The 21,416-nt window shown below is 38.9% G+C and overlaps 1 non-coding gene across 1 annotated transcript; it reads right to left on the bottom strand.

Annotated features, from left to right (window-relative positions):
- Positions 1–2,797: 2,797 nt before the first annotated feature.
- Positions 2,798–2,899, bottom strand: LOC125617369. Its single transcript, XR_007348342.1, has one exon. It is a non-coding gene; the product is annotated as a small nucleolar RNA U13 (small nucleolar RNA).
- Positions 2,900–21,416: the final 18,517 nt, after the last annotated feature.

Here is a 21,416-nt window from a genome sequence, read left to right as displayed (position 1 = left end):
GAAGAAGAGTCCTGGCCTTGAGTCAAGAAGGGGCAAGGCTTATGCTGTTCATCCTTTAGGGCTGGGGCAGGGGCTAGGGCCATCAGAAACTGAAATCAATGTAGGTTCAAAGGCCAGAGAGAACAATTTCTTCACCAAGGGAAGTGGGAGGGCCTAGAGCATGGCAAATATATTTTTTTCCTGCACCTAGATGACATCTCGGGAAAGGAAAGGAGGGAGGAGAACCCCTGGGTGAGGGAGAAACCTTGAAAGATTGAGTGATTTCCCAAGAGACAAATTTCCCAGTTTCTAAAGAGATTCACATATCTTTAACTGGCAAGACCAAGTATTTCCACCTGCCTGTGGAATGGGGACTTTCCAGCAAGAAGTCATTATAGATAATAAGGTGGCTTTGCTTTTGCATAATTGATTTTTAGTGGATACAGAAATGGGTTGAAAACTCTGCTCTATTTGGAAAGTCTGGATTGTTACCAGATGAAGAGCTGGTGTACCTCTGCCTGAGACGAAGAAAGGGGAGGAAGGGGTCAGGAGGAAGGGGATCCATTCTGTCAACAGTGATTACCTCTAGGAAGGGTGACTGGAGGACAGAGGAGGGAGGTAGATATATTTTTCACAGAATACCTTCTGTGCCTTTTGCATTTGTTCTATGTGCATGCATTAACTATTTTAAAAAGAAATTAAAACAGGAAAAATAAGCTTCTGAAATTAAAAAAATAGCAAATGCATTTACTCTGATATTCAGCACTTGACAATTAACATTAAATACTTCTCCTCGGTGCACTTTTCGGTTATTCCTTTTACTTCTGTTAATGTTAGTTCTGTAAGCTGTCTGTCTTAATGAAAGGTCAGCTTTTTGTTTGATGATTGAAGACTCACTTCTTCTCAAAAAATATATTGCCTCTTTGGCTAACCTGAACACAGTACCACATAACCTGCAGGTGAGCTATCTTTTCTGTATGGGAAAATAATCCCACTGAGCCAGACTTTTTTGTTATCCTGGATTGAAGCATGGGAAGGATTGATAAGGGGTATTTGTCCCTACTCTGGCATCATATAGCAATGGGGAGGTAGTGGAAAGAACCTGGGTCCTGGAGTTGAACTTAATAGGGCTTACTTCTGCCAGCTACTAGCTTGAGGTCCTCAGGTGGGGTTCAAGTTTCTTCGTCTACACATTGGAGTAATATAAACCTCATTGAGTTGTCCCAGCACAATGCGAGAACTGTTCTGATTACCTTCAACTCTCTTCTCCTTGTTTCCCTCAGTTTCTACCCAAGATATAAGCCCCTTCGTTCATCCCTGACTCTCATTTCCATCCTCCCCTGTGTGTATTTCACTCCTTTGATTCAACTGCCCTCAGTTCCCTCTTTTATTAATGAGTATGCTTTCATCTGCCAGTAATAGGAAACTGAAGCCTAACTCATTTAAACACAGAGGGGATTTAGAGACTCAAATATCACAATTTTCACAGTGGCAAGGCCCTTGGGGTTGGTCACAATTCAGGTGTACCGAGAACGCTGTGTTTTTGTCTCCACACTCTGTCACACTCGGAGTCTGTGTCATTCTGGGATTGGCTCCCCTAGTGGTCCTGGAGGCCGGATGGCAGTAGCAACTAGGCCTACCTGCTTCTTCATTATATCCACAGGGGCTGAGAAGAAGTGAGTCTTCAATCATCAAACAAAAACCTGACCTTTCCTTAAGTGGAACAGCCTGAATCAATTGTGGTGACTAGGGGAATGCCATGTGCTAATTCCCTTAGTTCTGGACTTAATTGTCCACTCTTTAAGTCAATCACAGTAGCAAAGGAGCTGGGATTGCCATGATTAATTTAGATTATTTGTTCTCAACTGGGAGCCAAATGATTTCCTTGGGAGTACAGTCATGAATTACTTAACAATGGAGGTAGTTCTGAGAAACACCTCATTAGGCAATTTTGTTGTTAGGCGAACATCACAGAATGTACTTACACAAACCTAGGTGGTTGTATTAGCTTTCCATCACTATAATGAAATACGAGAGATAATTAACTTATAAAGAGAACAGTGTTATTTTGGCTCATGATTATGAGGGCTCCAGTCCAAGACCATGCTTTGAGCCTTTGGTGCGGGTGGTAGATCATGGGAGAAGCACGTGGTAGAGCAAGCTGCTTATATCACAGGCCCAGAAATGGAAGACAAAGAGATGGGGGTCCCACAATCCCCTTTGAGAACAGACCCAATGACCAAGGACCACCTCCAGAAAGTCCCACCTTGTAAAGGTCCAAAGTACCTCCCAATAACACTGCAGTGGGGACTGAGCTTTTAGCACATGGGCTTTTGGGGAACATTTAACAAACTATAAAAATGGTACAGCACACTACACATGAGCAACTTGGGTATAAAGTTAGTCACCATCATATCTGTAGCCTGTCATTGGCCAAAACATCATTATATCACACATGATTGTATATGCAAATGTTGTTAGGACTAGTAGGAGTGCCAGTGGCATTTAGGTGATGGTAGTGGGGAGATCAGGAGCATCAAATGTCTTGCAATGCACAGGATGGTCCCATTGGTTTTTCCAAAATGCCAATATTGCCCCTGTAAAGAAACACTGGCTTAGACCATAAGCACACATTCCTGAAGCTGGGGGCTCAGTGTACCCTGAAATATGGAAGTCACATTTATGGAATATGATGCATATCTGGAAAAAAATAACAAGATCACTTAGCTCCTCCCTAATTTTATTGACTCCCTGTCTTTACTTAAATCCCAGCTCACACTATTATATATTACTTTAGCTAACCACTTTTTTTTTCTCATGTCAGATGGGTAATGTGCAGATGTGGTAACAAAGTTTAGAGGGAGGCACATCTCACACAATAGCGTGACCACCCAATCATCACGCTTATGAACCAAAGGATCTTAGCTAACCTCTTAACAATATGGTTTACTTTGAACTCCTGTTGCACTTATCCAGACAAACCCTATTGTGGCCATGACTTTTGTATCTATCATTGGATCCCTTGAAAAAAGAGGCTCAGAAATTTAACTGGACACATGGTCATTCATAATAAAGACTATGTTTGTGCCGGGCATGGAGGTGCATGTCTATCATCCCAGCAGCTTGGGAGGCTGAGGCAGGAGGATTGCAAATTCAAAGCCAGCCTCAGCAACTTAGCAAGAGCCTTAGCAACTTAGTGTGAACCTGTCTCAAAATAAAAAGGTCTGGGGATGTGGCTCAGTGGTTAAACACCCCTGGGTTTAACCCCTGGTACTAAAAAGAAAGACTAATTTGTCAACTTCCCTATGGGACTAAGCCCCAGTCAATGAATTTAAGTAAAATCAGCATATGCCCTTCTCCTGGTACTTACTTCTTACTGATAGCTAGAATACAAACAAAATAGATGGAGCTGAAGAAGCCATATTGAACCATGACACAAAAACCAAATCCAAAGGATGGCAAAGGACGGAATTAGAAAGAATCTGGATTCCTAACACCATAAGTTCTACTCTAGCCTTATTCATCTACTTGGATTTTTTTAAAAAATATTTTTTAGTTGTTGATGTAATTTTATTATCTATTTATTTGTATGTGGTGCTGAGGATTGAACTCAGTGCCTCATACATGCTAAGCAAGAATTCTGCCACTGAACCACAACCCCAGCCCCCTATCTGGATTTTTATGTGGGAGTCATCAACTTCTTTCATGTTTAAGCAACTGGAAGAGGATGCAAAGTTGAATGAAAGGGTTGGTTGGTTGGTTCTGTTTTGCAGATGAGAGCTACTTGAGGATATTTGAAAGCTGAAAGGAAGTGGGGTTAGGGGAGAGAAAGCAGGGGTAGAGAGTAGGATGGAGGAGAGAAGATAGGAAAAAACAAAATGGGGGGTAGTCTTGAAGATAGATTATTATTTGGGATTTTCTGTCATTTGTAGGAAACATAACTGATATAATAATATTAGGTCAATCTACCCACCCTCATATGGGGGTCTTTAATACTGATGCTTTGACCATCAGTATTAAAGACCCCCATATGAGGGTTGATGCCAATATATGGTGGGTTGATGCCACCCATATGGTGGGTTGATGCCAATATCAAGTTATCAAGTATGTTCTCCAACCTCAACTGGGCCCTCAGGGCTACTCAGCAGTCTCTCCAATTCTCTAGCAAATGCTTCAGGCTTTCTTCATGCTCCTTAGACTTACACTCTTCCTTCTCCCTCCTTCTCTCTCAGTAGTTGACCTCTGCTTATCTAAGAGGGGCAATACAAGAAATCTTATTTTTAGATAAGGGGGTCCCTCCACTGCCTATCTTCAAGATTACCCCCCTCCCCATTTTGTTTTTTCCTATCTTCTCTCCTCCATCCTACTCTCTACTCATGCTTTCTCCCCCCTAACCCCACTTCCTTTCAGCTTTCAAATATCCTCAAATAGCTCTCATCTGCAAAACAGAACCAACCAACCAAGCAAGCAAGCAACCTTTCATTCAACTTTGCATCCTCTTCCAGTTTTTCTCTTCATTCCTTCCTCTCTGTCACCCTTTCCTTCTCCTTTTCTTCTTCACTATAGTTAACTAGTTGACCTTGTTGAGTCTCCACTTCTTTATCCTTAAGGATCTTCTCAAAATCTTTGGAATATGGCTTCTTATTAAGGTCCTAACTCTTTCTTTGTAGTTAAATCCAATGGACATTTCTCAGACCCTAACTTACTTTTCTCCATAGTAATGTGACATCGTGGACCATGTCTACTTCAAGGATTCTCTTCTCTTGGCTTCTGGACCATTGATCTCTTCTGATGTTATGCTTTTCCCCACCCGCCACCCCTAGGTCCCGATATTTCTCTCTTTGTTATGGGCTTCTTTTCTTCCACCGTACTCCTGTTAATCTCAGCCCTTCTAGATCATGGCTTCCTAGATTTACTCACTTGTAGGACCTTAGGCTTGAATGATCTCCAAATCCATATTTCTAAGGCAGATCTCTTTTGGGGATTCTAGACTCATACACTCAACTGCCAACAGAACAACATCATGGATATCTTATAGTGATCTCAAACTACATGTATCTTCGGCTTCCCTATTATAAATCACCTATCTAGCTACCCAAGCCAGAATCATGGTTACTCTTTCATCCAACCAACCACATAGTCCTGCCAAATATAAAAATATTAAAATGTGTTTAACATTCACCCACATGTCTCCATTCCCAAGGCAGTTCTCCATTCTCTCTCACCTGGGCAATGCTATAACTTTTTCTCTCTCTCTGCCTCCAGACTTCCATGCTGATTCTCCACAATGCATCCAGAATAATCTTTCAAAATTAAACCTCTGATCTTGTCATTCCCTAACCCCCACAGCCCTTAGGCTAAAGCTCAACATTTTGATTCAAGCAAACAAAAAACCCTGTCTGATGTCTCCTGCCTGCATCTCTTGCCCCCCTTTTTGCCACTCTCTTCCTTTTACTCTCCACTTAGCTACATTTAATTTCAGTTTCTCAAGTATGCACTACTCTCCATTGATGCTGACTCACCAGTTAAGCTGTGGTCTCTGCTAGGAATCCTCTTCCTACTGCTCCCCCTGCAATTCTGCCTCCATCGGTGTCTGCCTCCCTCTACTTTCAGATCCCTGATTCACTTCAGAAGGTCACTTCTCTGACCTTCTGAGTCTGTTCAGTGCTCCTCATATGTGCTCCCAAAGGATCTTCACTTCTGTCCTAGCACTTACTACACCACATTATGATTGTTTATTTACTATTAGATTTTTAGCATCATGAGGGTAGAAACCATATTTATTTTATTCATCTTTGTATCTCCAGTGCCTCTCACTTAGCTCAATATGTTTTTGTTGAACAAATGAATCCAAAGTAGATATTCAATATTCAATACATGCTTTACCTTTCATAGTGGACAAACATGTCTGACTGGTCAGGCAATTAAGCGATATTCAGTGTAACAACCACTCTCACTGTGAATGAAATGAAAGAATTCCTTTCTCCAGACATCTTTAGTTCATGTTTTTAAAAAAAATGTTGCTAATTTTAACAGAGCACTGTGAATTGCCACTGTTCACACAGAGAAAAAGATCAAACTGAAAGCAACTCTTGCTTTCCAATTCAAGGTGCCAATGGGCCTCTTCTTTGAAGTATGCCCAAGGGACCCAAGAACAAGAAGAGAGAAAAGTTTTTCACAATGGTTAGCCAAGACTCTTCCTACTTTCTAAGTCTACTAAAAAATGGAGTTCTGTCTCCTATCCTGTGATCTCAAGGTTGCTAGAAAATTAGAAATAGCTCCTCAGCACATGAAGGATGAAGGGTCCAGCTCTAATCTGCTCAAGTATTCAATGAATATTTAACTGCAGGCTAACTGTACGCAAGACATCGTCTGCCTTTTCAGATTCTCCTTAGAGTTTATGAGAGATCAAACCTTTGTCTTCCATTATTTCATTCTCTCACATAGTCTTCCATGAGAGGAGGAGCCTAACTATTACAAAATGCCCTCTAGCCTTTAAGAAACAGAATAAAAATCAGATGAACAGTTTCAGACCCAGTCATACAAGCCCAAATCACATCTAATTTATGATTATAAAATGAATGTTGCTGTTTGTTGAATCTCATCTATCATGATGTACACTCCTATATCATTCTCGTATAGATCAGCTCTGGCACTTATTTGTGAAATTGCTGGTCATAGGACAGTTTTCTTCATGAGAAAAGAATTGGTTAAGGAATAGAATCAAATTTTAAATGTATTAATAGGCCAACTGCACTACCTCCAACTCCACTTGAAAGAGAACCAGTGATCTGGAATTCCATAAAAGCATGGCATTATCTTCTTGGTACCCAAGGTAGGTTTAGATTGCTTAGACATAGTACCAGAAAACAAAAAGCAAATGCTGGCATTTTAGAATTGCTGTGTTAGCTGGAAATGAATAATGCAAACAGAAGCACATGAGAGAGAACTTCAAGGGTCAATGCATTCTTTCCAGCTAGGAAGATGGTGTTCATGCACAGGGCTCCCTTTTAATTATACCTAGTTCTCTAAATAAAGCCTATCAACTTTTCATGAAAAAAAAAAACCTTTAAAGAAACAAAGTAATAAAGCAAACTTTCTGGGAATGTTTTTACTCAACTGGTGCAGACTTGTTGTTTGTGTGCAAACCTTCTCTAGTACCAACTGCGTTCTATTGCCCAGTATAATGAACATTAATGATGACAAAGGTTAATGTAATATTCTCAGTGTAGAAATGTGCATGTAATGTCAATTCCTTTACTGATGACTCTCCCATTTTGTAGTACATTGTATTGGTAAGCAGGCTTAATTCATCATAATGAAGCTATGCATGAAACGGTTAAGATCAAATTTTAATCTGAATCACAACAAAACATTTTTGCAGGTCAAAAAGCATTTCAAACTAGTGTCAGAAGTCAACATATGATTCAATAACAATACAGGCTAATAGGAATAGATCCTTGGCATTTGATATTTGGGATTTTTTTTTTGTATTAGGGATTCAGGGATAGAATCCCAGGGTGCTTAATCACTGAGCCTCATCCCCATTCCTTTTTATATTTTTATTTAGAGACAGGGTCTTGCTAAGTTGCTTAGGACCTCGCTAAGTTGCTGAGGCTGTCTTTCAACTCAAGATCCTCCTGCCTCAGCATCCCAAGCTGCTGGGATTACAGGTGTGAGCCAGCCACCATGCCTGGCTGTTAGGGAACTTTTATGTTGGGTCACTGCTGTACAGGTACTGTGTAAACCAAATTATACCCTTTCAAGAAGTGTTTCAGGGGATCCAAGATGGTGGGCAAGAAGGAGGCTGCATTCTGTGTCGCTCTGTGACCTGGGATTCTAGTAGTGGGAATACTGTTTCTCTGTGAGTTACTGGAGGACCCCCGACAGCTGTTCCTGCACAGGAATCAGGCCACTGTGCCAACACAGAACTTCTGGCTGCTCACCCATGCAGGACCATGGGCCACCATGCCTGAGCAGCACTACTAGCATCAGCACCCATGTGGGACCCCTGGCCGCCATTCCCACACAGTATACCCAGCCACTGCCCACAAGCAGGACCTCTGGTTGCCACTCCTGTGTGGATCTCCATCTAACAATATGGGGCTCCCTCCACTGTCCCCTCCATCTTGGGACACTGCAACCATGCCATAGTCCCCTATATGTAATAGCCTGCACCTGGGGACACAGGACTGGGACTGGAGACAGCTGCCAGTCACAACACGGCATGCCACAGAGTTGCATCTCTGAACATGCGGCCCAACACCACACCCAGCCTGACCTGACCTGACAACCTATCTCTGAAAGCAGCCGCCTCCATCTTGGCACAACTTTGTCTTCATCTGTAGTTAGGGAAACACCCAGCTTGGGACACCTGCTGGGGCCTAAAAGCAATATCAAGGTACCTATAGTCCCCAACTCGCCTCTTTCCCTTGCAGCCACTAACCTGGCACAGTGCCTGTAGCTACGCAGCAGGTCAGTAGCTCACAAAGCCTGGCCCTGAACTGCATGATACAAAACAGCTCTTCTGGCAGGTGCGCAGCCCCCAAAGCTCAGCCCACAAGACCCCTGGAGAGAGAGGTTCATGATTAGGAAGTAGAAAGGGAGGGGGGGAGTGAGATACAATGTAGACTAAATTAGAGACCAGGAACTGTGAGGTCTACAGATGATATCGGGAGATAAGACCAGGTATCCACATTACAGGGGCAGGCCCCAAAGGAGAGCCTTGGGGTGCAGTCTCCCTCCCATCTAGGATGGGCAAGTGCTATACCCCACCTCCAGGGACTCCACCCCAAGACCAAACCTCCCAACCTAATAACCTTCACCATCCTGAGGGTGAAGATATCAGCAAACAGACAACCCCACCTATTGGATGAGAAGGAAAGCTGGAAAGATACTGATCTCCAATAAAAACAATTCTTATATTTTCCTTCGAGATATTTTTTTCTTTTCTCTTTTTTTTCTTCTTTTTTCTCTCTCTTCTCCTGCCCTCACATCCCCAACATTTGTGAAACCAAGTATTTTTCATGAATTAAGTTACTGAGGACTGGGATTGCTGAATAGTATATTATAGTTGTGATGTATATTCTTTTATCTCCTATTTTTACTTTTCTTAATTTTTATGTTTGTTTGTTTTTTGTACTCTATCATCTTCCCACTTACTTGTCGTCTACCCCAAAACACTTTCTCTTTTCTCCTGCTACTAGCCAACTTCTTTCGATTCCTCTTTCAAGCTTCCTAAGATCTAAAAACTCGATATCCTCACCTCCTCCCTCCTTAACATCTCATTCTACACCACACCCCCAGTTTTCTCTTTGTTCACCATCAGAATATATTGTAGATAATAATTGAACTAAACATTTCTGAATATTGTGACAAAACCGTAAATGTCTTAATAGCAGTGATTTGGTATAAGGCTGTGCATTGTTTGTATTTGGATCTGTTAATATTGTTCTCCCCCTTTAAAGAAGAGGTATTGGAATCCTGCAGGGACACTATACGCCTATAGGGTTAAAACTGTAATGCCTCTGATCCTCAGTGCTAGAAGGGAAGATACACGAACAACATGAAATAACAAGGGAAGAAAGTGCTTCAAACAAACCAAGAGACCACATTATTAGAATCCATGGCCAGCACAGCAGAAGAAATTACAGAGAAGGAGTTCAGGATGTACACAATTAAATGTTCAGGTTGTACATAATAAAATGTTCTGTGAATTAAAGGATGATATAACAGAGCAAATACAGACAGCAAAAGATCATTTTGATAAAGAGCTACATAAGCAAATACAGGAAGCAAAAGATTACTTCAATAAGGAGATAGAGGTTCTGAAAAAAAAAGCAGAAATCCTTGAAATGAAGGAAACAATAAACCAAATTAAAAACTCAATAGAAAGTATAACCAACAGATTAGATCACTTGGAAGAGAGAACCTCAGATAATGAAGACAAAATATATAATCTTGAAAATAAAGTTAACCACACAGTGAAGATGGCAACAGACCATGAGCAGAACATTAAAGAATTATGGGATAACATAAAAATACCAAGTTTAAGAATTATTGGGATAGAGGAAAGCATAGAGTTACAAACTAAAGGAATGAACAATATATTCAATAAAATAATATCAGAAAAATTTCCAAAAATGAAAAATGAATTGGAAAATCAAATACAAGAGACTTACAGGACACCAAATGTACAAAATCCCAACAGATCTACACCAAGGCACATTATAATGAAAATGCCTAGCATACAGAATAAGGAGAGAATTTTAAAAGCCACAAGAGAAAGAAATCAGATTACATATAGGGGGAAACCAATTANGAGAGAGAGAGAATGAGAGAATTTTAATATTTAATTTTTTAGCTTTTTGGCTGGACACAACATCTTTGTTTGTATGTGGTGCTGAGGATCGAACCCGGGCTACACGCATGCCAGGCGAGCGGGCTACCACTTGAGCCACAACCCAGCCCATTGTTTTTCCTTTTTTTCTAGTCAGAATCATCCCTTTTACGAGAATCAAAACTTTTTCTAATTTGTTATTTATTTGATATATAGTGAGGCTTACTTGTTTTACTTTATATCCAACTTTTGTTGTTATTATTTACTTCCCTCTTGAAATTATAAAATATAAATAACTTGAATGTGTAACATTGAAACCACTGAAAATATATATTTTTGCAGTGGACCATCTGCTGTCATGAAGTATGACAGAGTTGCAGCATCGTTTTCTTTTGTTTGAAGAGGGTTCCTAATCTTTTGTTGGATCATTTTATGATGGTAGCTTTAAAATTCCTGTCAGATAATTCCAACAACTGAGTTATCCTGGTTCTTAGCATGACAACGGGTTTTTTTTTTTTTTTTAAAGGAATTTATAACTAGAAAGCCTGCACTAAAGAACGTCTTTGGCAAAATATTCCATGAGGAGGAAATGAAAAACAATAACTAAAATCAGCATAGGGAGGTATCACACTAAAGGAAAAACCAATCAATCAAAGGAGAAACACCAAGTCAGGTTAAATTACCAAAAATAAACAAAAGTGACTGGGACTATAAATCATAAATCATGTCTCAATAATAACCCTAAATGTTAATGGCTTAAACTCACCATTAAAAGACATAGACTGGCAGACTGGATTAAAAAAAAAAAAGACTTAACAATATGTTGCCTCCAAGAGACTCATAAGGAAAAGATATCTACAGAGTGAAGGTGAAAGTTTGGAAAAAACATACCACTCACATGAACTACGGAAACAAGTAGGGGTTTCCATCCTTATATCAAATAAAGTAGACTTCAAGCCAAAGTCAATCAAAGGGATAAAGAAGAACATTTCATACTGCTTAAGGGAACTATACATCAACAAGATATAACAATTATATATGCCCCAAACAATGGAGCATCTATGTTCATCAAACCAACCTCTTCTCAAGTTCAAGAGTCAAATAGACCAAAACACAACAATTCTGGGTGACTTTAACACACCTCATTAGCTACTGAATAAATCTTCCAAACAAAAGCTAAACAAAAAAACTACAGAACTCAGTAATACAATCAATAACTTAGACTTAACAGACTTATATAGGATATTTCATCCATCAACGAGTAAATACACTTTCTTTTCAGCAGCACATGGATCCTTCTTTAAAAGAGACCATACACTATGCCACAAAGCAACTCTTAGCAAATACAAAAAAGTAGAGATACTACCCTGCATCCTATCAGATCACAATAGAATGAAATTATAAATCAATGATAAAATAAAAAATAGAAGCTAAGAGACTAAATAATATGCTACTGAAGGAACAACAATGGATTACAAAAGACATTAAAGAGGAAATTTAAAAATTCTTAGAGGTAAATGAAAACACTGATAGAACATATCAAAATCTCTGGGACACTGTGAAAGCAATAAGAGGAAAGTTCATTGCATGGAGTTCATTCTTTAAAGGAAGAAAAAGTCAATACATAAATGACCTAACATTATATAAAAAAAAAAACCCAGAAAAAGAACAACAAATTAACACCAAAATCAGTAGAAGACAGGAAATAATTAAAATCAGAGCTGAAATCAATGAAACTGAAACAAAAGAAATAATTGAAAAAACTGTCAAAACAAAAAGATGGTCTTTGAAAAAATAAATAAAATTGATAAACCCTTAGCCATGCTAATGAAGAGAAGGAAAGAGAAAATTCAAATTACTAACATTGTGATGAAAAAGGAAATATCACGACAGACACTACAGAAATACAGAAGATAGTTAGAAATTATTTTGAAAATTTGTACTCCAATAAAATAGAAAATATCAAAGGTATCAACAAATTTCTGGAGTCATATGATTTGCCCAAATTGAATCAGGATGACATACACAAGTTAAACAGATCAGTTTAAAGCAATGAAACAGGAGACGCCATCAGAAGCCTACCAACCAAGAAAAGCCCAGGACCAGATGTGTGGGGAGCCACTCTGAATGATTCGTGTCTTCCATCCTGGAGTGGAGTGGCTTTGACCGTCACTACATCTCATAGTGACCTGGACATTGCCCTGGTCCCAGAGGTTTGAGGGCTCCTCTTCAGATGTAGGTGTGTCACCCCATGGCCCCTTGGGTCAAATTACACTCACCTGTCCTTTATAACTCTGCCCTTTCTGACCTTTTTTGGATGGAACTTTCTAAGAATAAGGAAATTTAAAAATTCTTTAAAAAACCAATAAAAGCCCACTTCCGAACGTGCTTTCTCTTTCTCTCTCTCCTTTCTCTCTCTCTCTCTCTACACGCGCCTGGTGTCCCTGGAAATTCACACGAGTGACCTTAAGTTCAGCTGCCCACACAGGTCAGGGGCAGCACACATGGATACACAGCTGAGTTCTACAAGACCTTCAAAGAAGAACCAATACTCCTCAAATTATTCCATGAAATAGTAAAAGCTGGAACACTTCCAAACTCATTCTCTGAAGCCAATATCACCCTGATCCCAAAACTAGACAAAGACACATCAAAGAAAGAAAACTTCAGACCAGTATCTCTAATGAACATAGATGCAAAAATTCTCAATAAAATTTTGGCTAACAGAATACGAAAACATATTTAAAAGATAGTGCACCACGAAAAAGTGGGGTTCATCCCAGGGATGCAAGGTTGGCTCAACATACAGAAATCAACAAATGTAATTCATCACATCAATAGACTGAAATTTAAGAATCATATGATCATCTCAACAGATGCAGAAAACACATTCGACAAAATACAGCACCCCTTCATGTTCAAAACAATAGAAAAACTAGGAATAATAGGAACATATCTCAACATTGTAAAAACCAGCTATGCTAAGCTCAAGGCCAACATCATTCTAAATGGAAATAAATTGAAATAATTCCTGCTAAAAACTGGAAGAGGACAGGGATGCCCTCTTTTATCACTTCTATTTAACAAATTTCTTGAATCTAGCCAGAGCAGAAGAAAGAAATTAAAGGGATACGGATAAGAAGAACTCTATCACTATTTGCCGACGACATGATTCTATACTTAGAGGATCCCAAAATTTCTACCAGAAAACTTTTAGAACTAATAAATGAATTCAGCAAAGTAGCATGATATAAAATAAACACCCATAAATCAAAGGCATTTCTGTATATCAATGACAAATCCTCTGAAAGAGAAACTAGGAAAACTACATCATTTACGATAGCCTCAAAAAAAATTAAACACTTGGGAATCAACTTAATGAAAGAAGTGAAAGACCTCTACAATGAAAACTAAAGAAAGAAATTAAAGAAGAAGACCTTAGAAGATGGAAAGATCTCCCTTATGCTTGGATAAGCAGAAATAATATTGTCAAAATGACCATACTACCAAAAGCACTATACAGATTTAATGAAATTCCAATCAAAATCCCAATGACATTCCTCATAGAAATAGAAAAAGCACTCATGAAATTCATCTGGAAAAATAATACACCCAGAATAGCCAAAACAATCCTCAGCAAGAAGAGTGAAGCAGGTGGCATCACTATTCCAGATCTTAAACTATATACTACAGAGCAATATTAACAAAAACAGCCATGGTATTGGCACCAAAATAGACTTGTAGACCAATGGTACAGAATAGAGGACACAGAGACAAACCCACATAAATACAGTTATCTCATATTACATAAAGGTGCCAAAAACATACACTGGAAAAAAGATGGCCTCTTCAACAAATGGTGCTGGGAGAACTAGAAATCCATATGCAACAAAATGAAATTAAACCCCTATCTCTCACCATGCATAAAATTCAACTCAAAGTGGATCAAGGACCTAGGAATTAGACTAGACACCCTGTGCCTACTAGAAGAAAAACTAGGCCCAAATCTTCATTATGTCAGATTAGGCCTTTACTTCCTTAACAAGACTTCTATAGCACAAGAAATAAAATCAAGAATCAATAAATGGGATGGATTCAAACTGAAAAGCTTCTTCCCAGCACAAGAAACAATTAGTGAGGTGAAGAGAGACAGAGAGCCTACAGAATTGGAGGAAATTTTTACCACACACACATCAGATAAAGCACTAATCTCTAAGATATATACTCAAAAAACTTAATACCAAGTAAACAAATCACCCAGTTAATCAATAAACATATATTGTTCAACATCTCTAGCAATTAGAGAAATGCAAATCAAAACTACTCTAAGATTTCATCTCACTCCAGTCACAATGGCAGCTATTAAGAATACAAACAACATTACGTGTTGGTAAGGACGTAGGGAAAAGGGGCACACTCATACATTGCTGGTGGGACTGCAAATTGGTACAACCAATATGGAAAGCAGTATGGAGGTTCCTAAAAAACTTGGAATGGAACTACCATTTGACCCAGCTGTCCCACTCCTTGGTTATACCCAAAGGACTTAAAAACAGCATACTACAGTGACACAGCCACATCAATGTTTATAGCAGCACAATTCACAATAGCTAAATTGTGGAACCAACCTAGACGTCCTTCAATAGATGAATGGATAAAGAAACTGTGGTATATATACATAATGGAATATTACTCAGCATTAAAACAGAATAAAATTATGGCATTTGCAGGTAAATGGACAGAGTTGGAGAATACCATGCTAAGTGAAGTAAGCCAATCCCTCAAAACCAAAGGCCAAATGTTTTCTCTGATATATGGATGCTGATCCATAATGGGGATGGGGGTGGGAGCGTGGGAGGAATGGAGGAACTTTAGATAGGGCAAAGGGGAGGGAGGGGAAGGAAGGGGATTATGGGGGTAGGAAAGATTGTGGAATGAGATGAACATCACTACCCTAAGTATATGTATGAAGACACTGAATGGTGTGATTCTACTTTGTGTACAACCAGAGACGTGAAAAATTGTGCTCTATATATGTACTATGAATTAAAATGCACTCTGCTGTCATGTATAACAAAGAATAAGTAAATAAATTAATAAAAAGTGTTTCAGCTATGAATTATTTCAAGTACCCTTTCCATCAGCCATTGAATGGAAAGGGTACTTTAAGATAGTCGTAGTTCATTTAACATACTCTGACTTTGTTGCATTTCAAATAGGCTTCTGAGTTCCCCAAGTGAAGAAGCTGTAAATTTGATAAGTCTGGGACCATCTACTGTCCAACTCCAATTTCATACAAAGGACCAGCACCAAAGACCTAAGGAACTAAGGAACTAAGATGAGGTATAATGAGTGTTAATTCATTGAGTTGGATTACTTTTTTTCCTATAGAATTTCAGGTAATCAGATTCATGGCTACCCACAGAGCCAAGAGTTAAAAAGTATGTTACAAAATTACAGGAAATGCTGCCTGCAGCACAACCGCATCCTCTCTAAAGGGCAGGCTGCTTATCTTGATATCTTCTAACTCCCTTCACTCAGTCTCCAGTTTATTTACAATGAATAACTGCCCATTGTTACCTACTCTGATAAAGGAACATCTAAGGACTGGTCTCTCTGGCCAGACTGGATTAAGGCTTGGATTTGTGCCTTGCCTGAAGAATTCCGCTTAGTTGTGAAATCCCACCCAGACAACATTTTCAATGGCCCTTTTGTATAAAGAGAAATTAAAACACTTTGGTAAATAAGTATGGCCATATTTGAAGTCAGCAGCAATAATGAAACCAATAAAAACACCTTCAAACTCTTGATTGTTAACTCTCACACTTAAAAAAAAAAAAATCCTAGAACATATACCAAAGCACTAAAATGCTCTTTTAAAGCTTCTCTGCAATAGGCCACATCCCAAGAGTAGTATCTTTTGACTTTCATTTCATCACATACAAGTATCACTTCACAGTTAAATTACCTCTGCAATAAGAAACCAACTTTGCATAGTGTATTTGACTTAGGAATTCCTGCCATGGTTGAGTTCTTTTGAGTAAAATTAATGAAAAACAATCAATATGCAGTATAACTAATATAGAAACGACACTAACAAACTTGCTAGAATTTACATACTCAGGTGAACAGGTTTTTTCCCCCCCCTTCAAGCTAGTCATTTTTTCCCCCTCCAACACTGGGGATTGAACCTGGGGCATTCTACCCCTGAACTACATCTCCAGTCCTTTTTAAAAATTTGAGATGGGGTCTTGCTAAATTACCCAGCCAGGATTGCTTTAAGCTTGAGATCCTCCTGCTTCAGCTTCCAATGAGTCCTGGGATTACAGGTGTGCCCAGCCAAATTAGTCATTTTGAGAAGCAATACTAATTCTAGTTGGGAGCAATCCGGTGTGTTTGTGTGTAGGGGTGGGGGGAAGATATTCTTGGACCTCTCTTTCAGAAGCTACCTGTCCTTCCCTCCTCAATCCCTGTACAAACTTGACTTTGGAGGTTATTACTTTAGGGATTCTAAGATCTTACCAACACCCACAGCTGCTACTCCTTCTCAGCTGCCACTTGAGCCTATTCTTGCTCTAGGAGCTTCTAACTATAGACACCTAACAACCTACCACACTCTCTCATTCTCTTTTCTCTGTGCACCTGATCCAATCCAACTCCTGTCTCTCCACTTAAGGATTTGCCCTTCATGGTTCAAAATCTACTCAACTTTATGGGTACTTGGTATTCAGATTATTCTTATTCTTATTGTGAACTGAGATTTTTATTGTTGTTGTTGCTTGACAGTATAATAACTATTATATCATTTTCATTTCTATTTCAAATAATTTTCTAAAAGGAATTTAATGAAGCCAAGTACAATTGAAAACTACCTGAATGCCTTGCATTCCTAAGAGAGGTGTGGTATGCAAAATAACTTTCATTTCACTGTAAGTAGAAAAATAAAGAGCCTTGTCAATGAATGAGTGGATGATTTGAAATGATTCATGTAGAGTACCAAAGAGCTGCAAGGGAAACTCCCAGAGATTTTGTTTTGTGTTTTCGTTGAGACAGGGCCTTCCTATGTTGCCCAGAATGGCCTGGACTCAAGTGATTCTCCTGCCTCAGCCTCCTTCGTAGCTGGGATTACTGGCATGAGCAACTGTGCCCAGCACAACTCTTTCACATTTGTCTTTCATTTCCAAACTAGGCAACCTTTTCAATGAAATCTGAAGCAGCCCATCCCTTAGACTTGGAAATCATTGTTCACATGACAACAAGTTATTTTCACTCTGCAGACACTTGTAATTTAAAAATAAAAGCTATTAAATGCAAATAAAAGCTATTAAATGTCTGCTTAAATAATCAAAACATAGGAATATTCCTGAGGCTGGATGACTCAAATTTATGATAATCAGGGTAGACGGGGGATTGAGGTTCTACTACCAGATCTGTCAAATCAATGATCACTTCACCTGACTAGGACTTGGTTTCCTCACCCATAGCCTGAGTTCCAAGATCACAGCTAGTTTATATTCTATTTAAGATAAATAGTTATACAGTAAAAAGATATAATACTTTAGGGCTGCAATTGTAGCTCAGTGGTAAATTGCTTACCTACCATGTGTGAAGCACTGGGTTCAATCCTCAGCATCACATAAATAAAGGCATAAAAAATACAATAACATTAAAAGCATGCTAATACTTCAGGAATATCTACAGTAATCTTAATTTTCCCTTTTAATATTAGCTGCCTTCTGTGTTTTTCTTATTAATCATAGGGTCTCAAAATGAAATGTCTGGATGACATACTTTTGGGCTATAATTGATATTTCTTCACTTCTCCATGAGAATCCTTTACAAGTTTGCCCTGTCAAACTTCCAGTCAGTGTCACTTTTTGTAGTCTCCTCCTTTTCCTGCTTTTGTCTCTTGTCCAGCCAAGGTAAATGCATTTTCTGATCACATAAACAGCTTCTATAACCTTCTTTCCTTTTCACTATTTTTGCTAACCCTCCTAACTCAAGAGTGTTTCAGTAGTTTAGAAGTTCTCAGTTTTCTCTGACTATACAAGAAATAGTTTTTAAGCATTTACTGTGTGGCTCAATAAGTATCATACGACTATGATACATATCAACTTGCAAAAGAATTTCTTCAATGTATTTCATCATTAAAATGGGGAAGCAGCAGAATGTAGTGGCTGTGTACACACAAATGGGGTAAGACTTCCAAAGTTCAAATTCTGAGTCCTTTGGTTAGTTATAAGTCATGAACCTTGGGCAAGTTACATTGTTGTGGCTGATATCATTATAAAATAGAGATAACAGATCCTACCTCACAGGGCTGAGTTTTAAATAATACCACTAATATTATTAGTATGGTGCAAACAGTGCTTGACACACACACTCAAATGTTAGCTGTGACAAATTTATTTTATACTGTGGCTTAACTTTTGACTTACATAGCTGGGTTTACAATTTACTATCACCCTAAAGAACCTTGCATTCCCATCACATCACTAGTACCATGTTTGGACATGATACTTTATGACAATTATTAAGAAAACTCTTGATCTTACTTATTTTCTGTTGATAATGATCAGAGAGAGGCATATTACTTCAGGGAAACTGGATATTAAAGTCTGGATTTATAAAATAGGTTCAAGAATTCTGTGTGCTGCTAGGGCGCAGCGGCACATGCCAGTAATCCCAGTGTTTTGGCAGGCTAAGAAAGGAGGATTGTGGGTTCAAAGCCAGCCTCAGGAACAGTGAAGGGCTAAGCAACTCAGGGAGACCCTGTCTCTAAATAAAATACAAAATAGAACTGGGGATGTGGCTTGGTGGTTGAGTGCCCCTGAGTTTAATCCCTAGTACCACCCCCTCCAATTGTTTGCCACAAATAGTTCAATGTTTACACAAAAAACAAAAAAATTTCAAGAAAAAAAGAAACACTTTTGCTCTGCCACTGCCTTTTATAAAGGATTTGAAGCAACAAATTATTAAAATCCAGAAAAACTGAGAAATATTTATTTTAAAAGCCAAGAGTCAAGTAAAAAGGTGGATATGGATGAGAATAAAGAAAAACTATCAGAAGACTTTAGCAAAAGGAAGTTACTGACTGCAGCTGAAAACAGAACATATTTCCTTAGAGGGCAGCCAAAGCGAAGACAGAAACACGAGTGCTGTCCCAACTCTCCTACTTCTATGAGAGGAAGTCCACTATTAATCACGAGGAATATGTTTTGTTGGTTTATTTCTAAGCTAGCATGAGATATACTGGGCTAGCAAGATACATATAGAGAACACTCATCATAATGATCTTTAGTATACTGAGAACTTGGATAGCAGTTAAGGAAAGTAAAGGCATTCCAACTTTGGCAAAAATCTTTTCTAATAAGAGGCTCAATCAAATGTCCGATTACTTCCTGAATCCACTGCCAGAGGACTCTTCCCCTCAAACAACTGTTGGTGCCATCTTTCCAGTTGCTCAGGCTGATTGAGCTAAGCATTTTTTTCCCCTTTATTTTGTATTGGTGCTAAGGATTGAATCCAGGGCCTTGGACTATGTCACTGAGCTACACCCCAAGCCCTGAGCCGTTGTTGATTCCTTCACACATCATACCTGATCTTCCAGCAAATGCCATTGGTTCTACCTGCAAAAACATCTAGAATTTGATCACTTCTCAAACTATTTCCACTGTCACCGCCTTGATCCAAGCCACTGTGTATTTCTCTCCAGAATTACTGCCTATCCCCTTCACTGTTTTAGATCATGCCACTATCATTCTCATGCCCTAGACCCTCTATGGCTCCCATCTTACTCAGAATAAAAGCTACATTCTCAGGTGGTGCCTCATGATCTAGATCCATCCCAATTCCCTCCACCTTTAACCTGTCATTTTACTTCATCTTTATCTACTACTCTTCCCCTTTTCATACCACTTTAGCCACACTGGCTTCTTTGCTATTATAGAAATATTTCAGAAAAGTTTCCATTCCAGGGCCCTTGTGATGGTTGTTTCTTCTGCCTAAATGCTCTCCTAAGTAGCCCTACCCTTCAGCTTCTTCAAATCTTTAGTCAACTACTACCTTCCCAGTAAGGGAACGTTCCCTGGACCTCCTACATATTACAAAACACTATCCCTCCCCACCAGTACATAACTTATTTATTTTCCTTTTCTGCTTTTTCTCTTCAGCATAGTTCACTATCATGTTACATTTTAAATTTTTTTCTTGCTCATTTCTATCTTTATCACCTGATTACAAATCCCAAGGTGGAAGGGTTCTTTTTCTTCTGCTTATCACCTAATGTTTAGAACAGAATTTGGTGCATACTAGCTATTCAGTATCTGCTATAAAAATGAGTAGATGAAAATTTGAGGTCAAGGCATTACAGTACACTTATATAAGAGTCAAAGCGGGGGTGTTAAGATCTTAGTTTAGTTAGGTAGAGTTTTGCTGATCTGATTTGCTACAGGGATAATACTCTGAGCAAAGACAGACTCCTGTTTCTCAATATCTGCCCTTCATGATGTTTTACCTCTAGACTGTAGCATTTTAGATTAGGGAAACTGAACATCTGTATAAACTGATGAACTTTTAAATGCAAAATTGCTTTCATAAAAGTTAAGCCCCAGGGATTCAACCCAGTTGCGTTTAACCACTGAGCCGTATTCTCCAGCCCTTTTTATCTTGAGAGAGGGAGTCAAGAGTATTACTAGATTGCTGAGTTTGACTTTGAACTTGAAGATCCTCCTAACTCAGCCTCCTGAGCCACTGGGATTACAAGTGTGTGCCACCAGGACCGGCTAGGATTATCTTTCTCAAGAATGCATTTAAGAGACCTAAATACAGCCTTTTCTCCTCCTTGGCCAGAATACTGACATTTCTTTAATACAGCTGAATGAATAAATAAAAGTGTTCTATTAGGTACTGGAAAAATGACAGAACTATTACTCAAAATGCTAAACAAGCAAACACCTAATGATTTACATTGCTTGAGTATTTAAAGTTTAAAATTGATATAAAATGAACCATGTTATTCCCAGATGCTAGGAGGAAATTCAGGCACTTTGGGAAGAAGATGAAACTTTTATAGTTACTGAGGCACTATTTTAAATAG

Source organism: Marmota marmota, unplaced genomic scaffold (assembly GCF_001458135.2).
Source record: "Marmota marmota marmota unplaced genomic scaffold, marMar, whole genome shotgun sequence".
NCBI lineage: Eukaryota > Metazoa > Chordata > Mammalia > Rodentia > Sciuridae > Marmota > Marmota marmota.
Note: the sequence above shows the minus strand (reverse complement) of the source record. Positions and strands in the feature narration are given on the sequence as shown.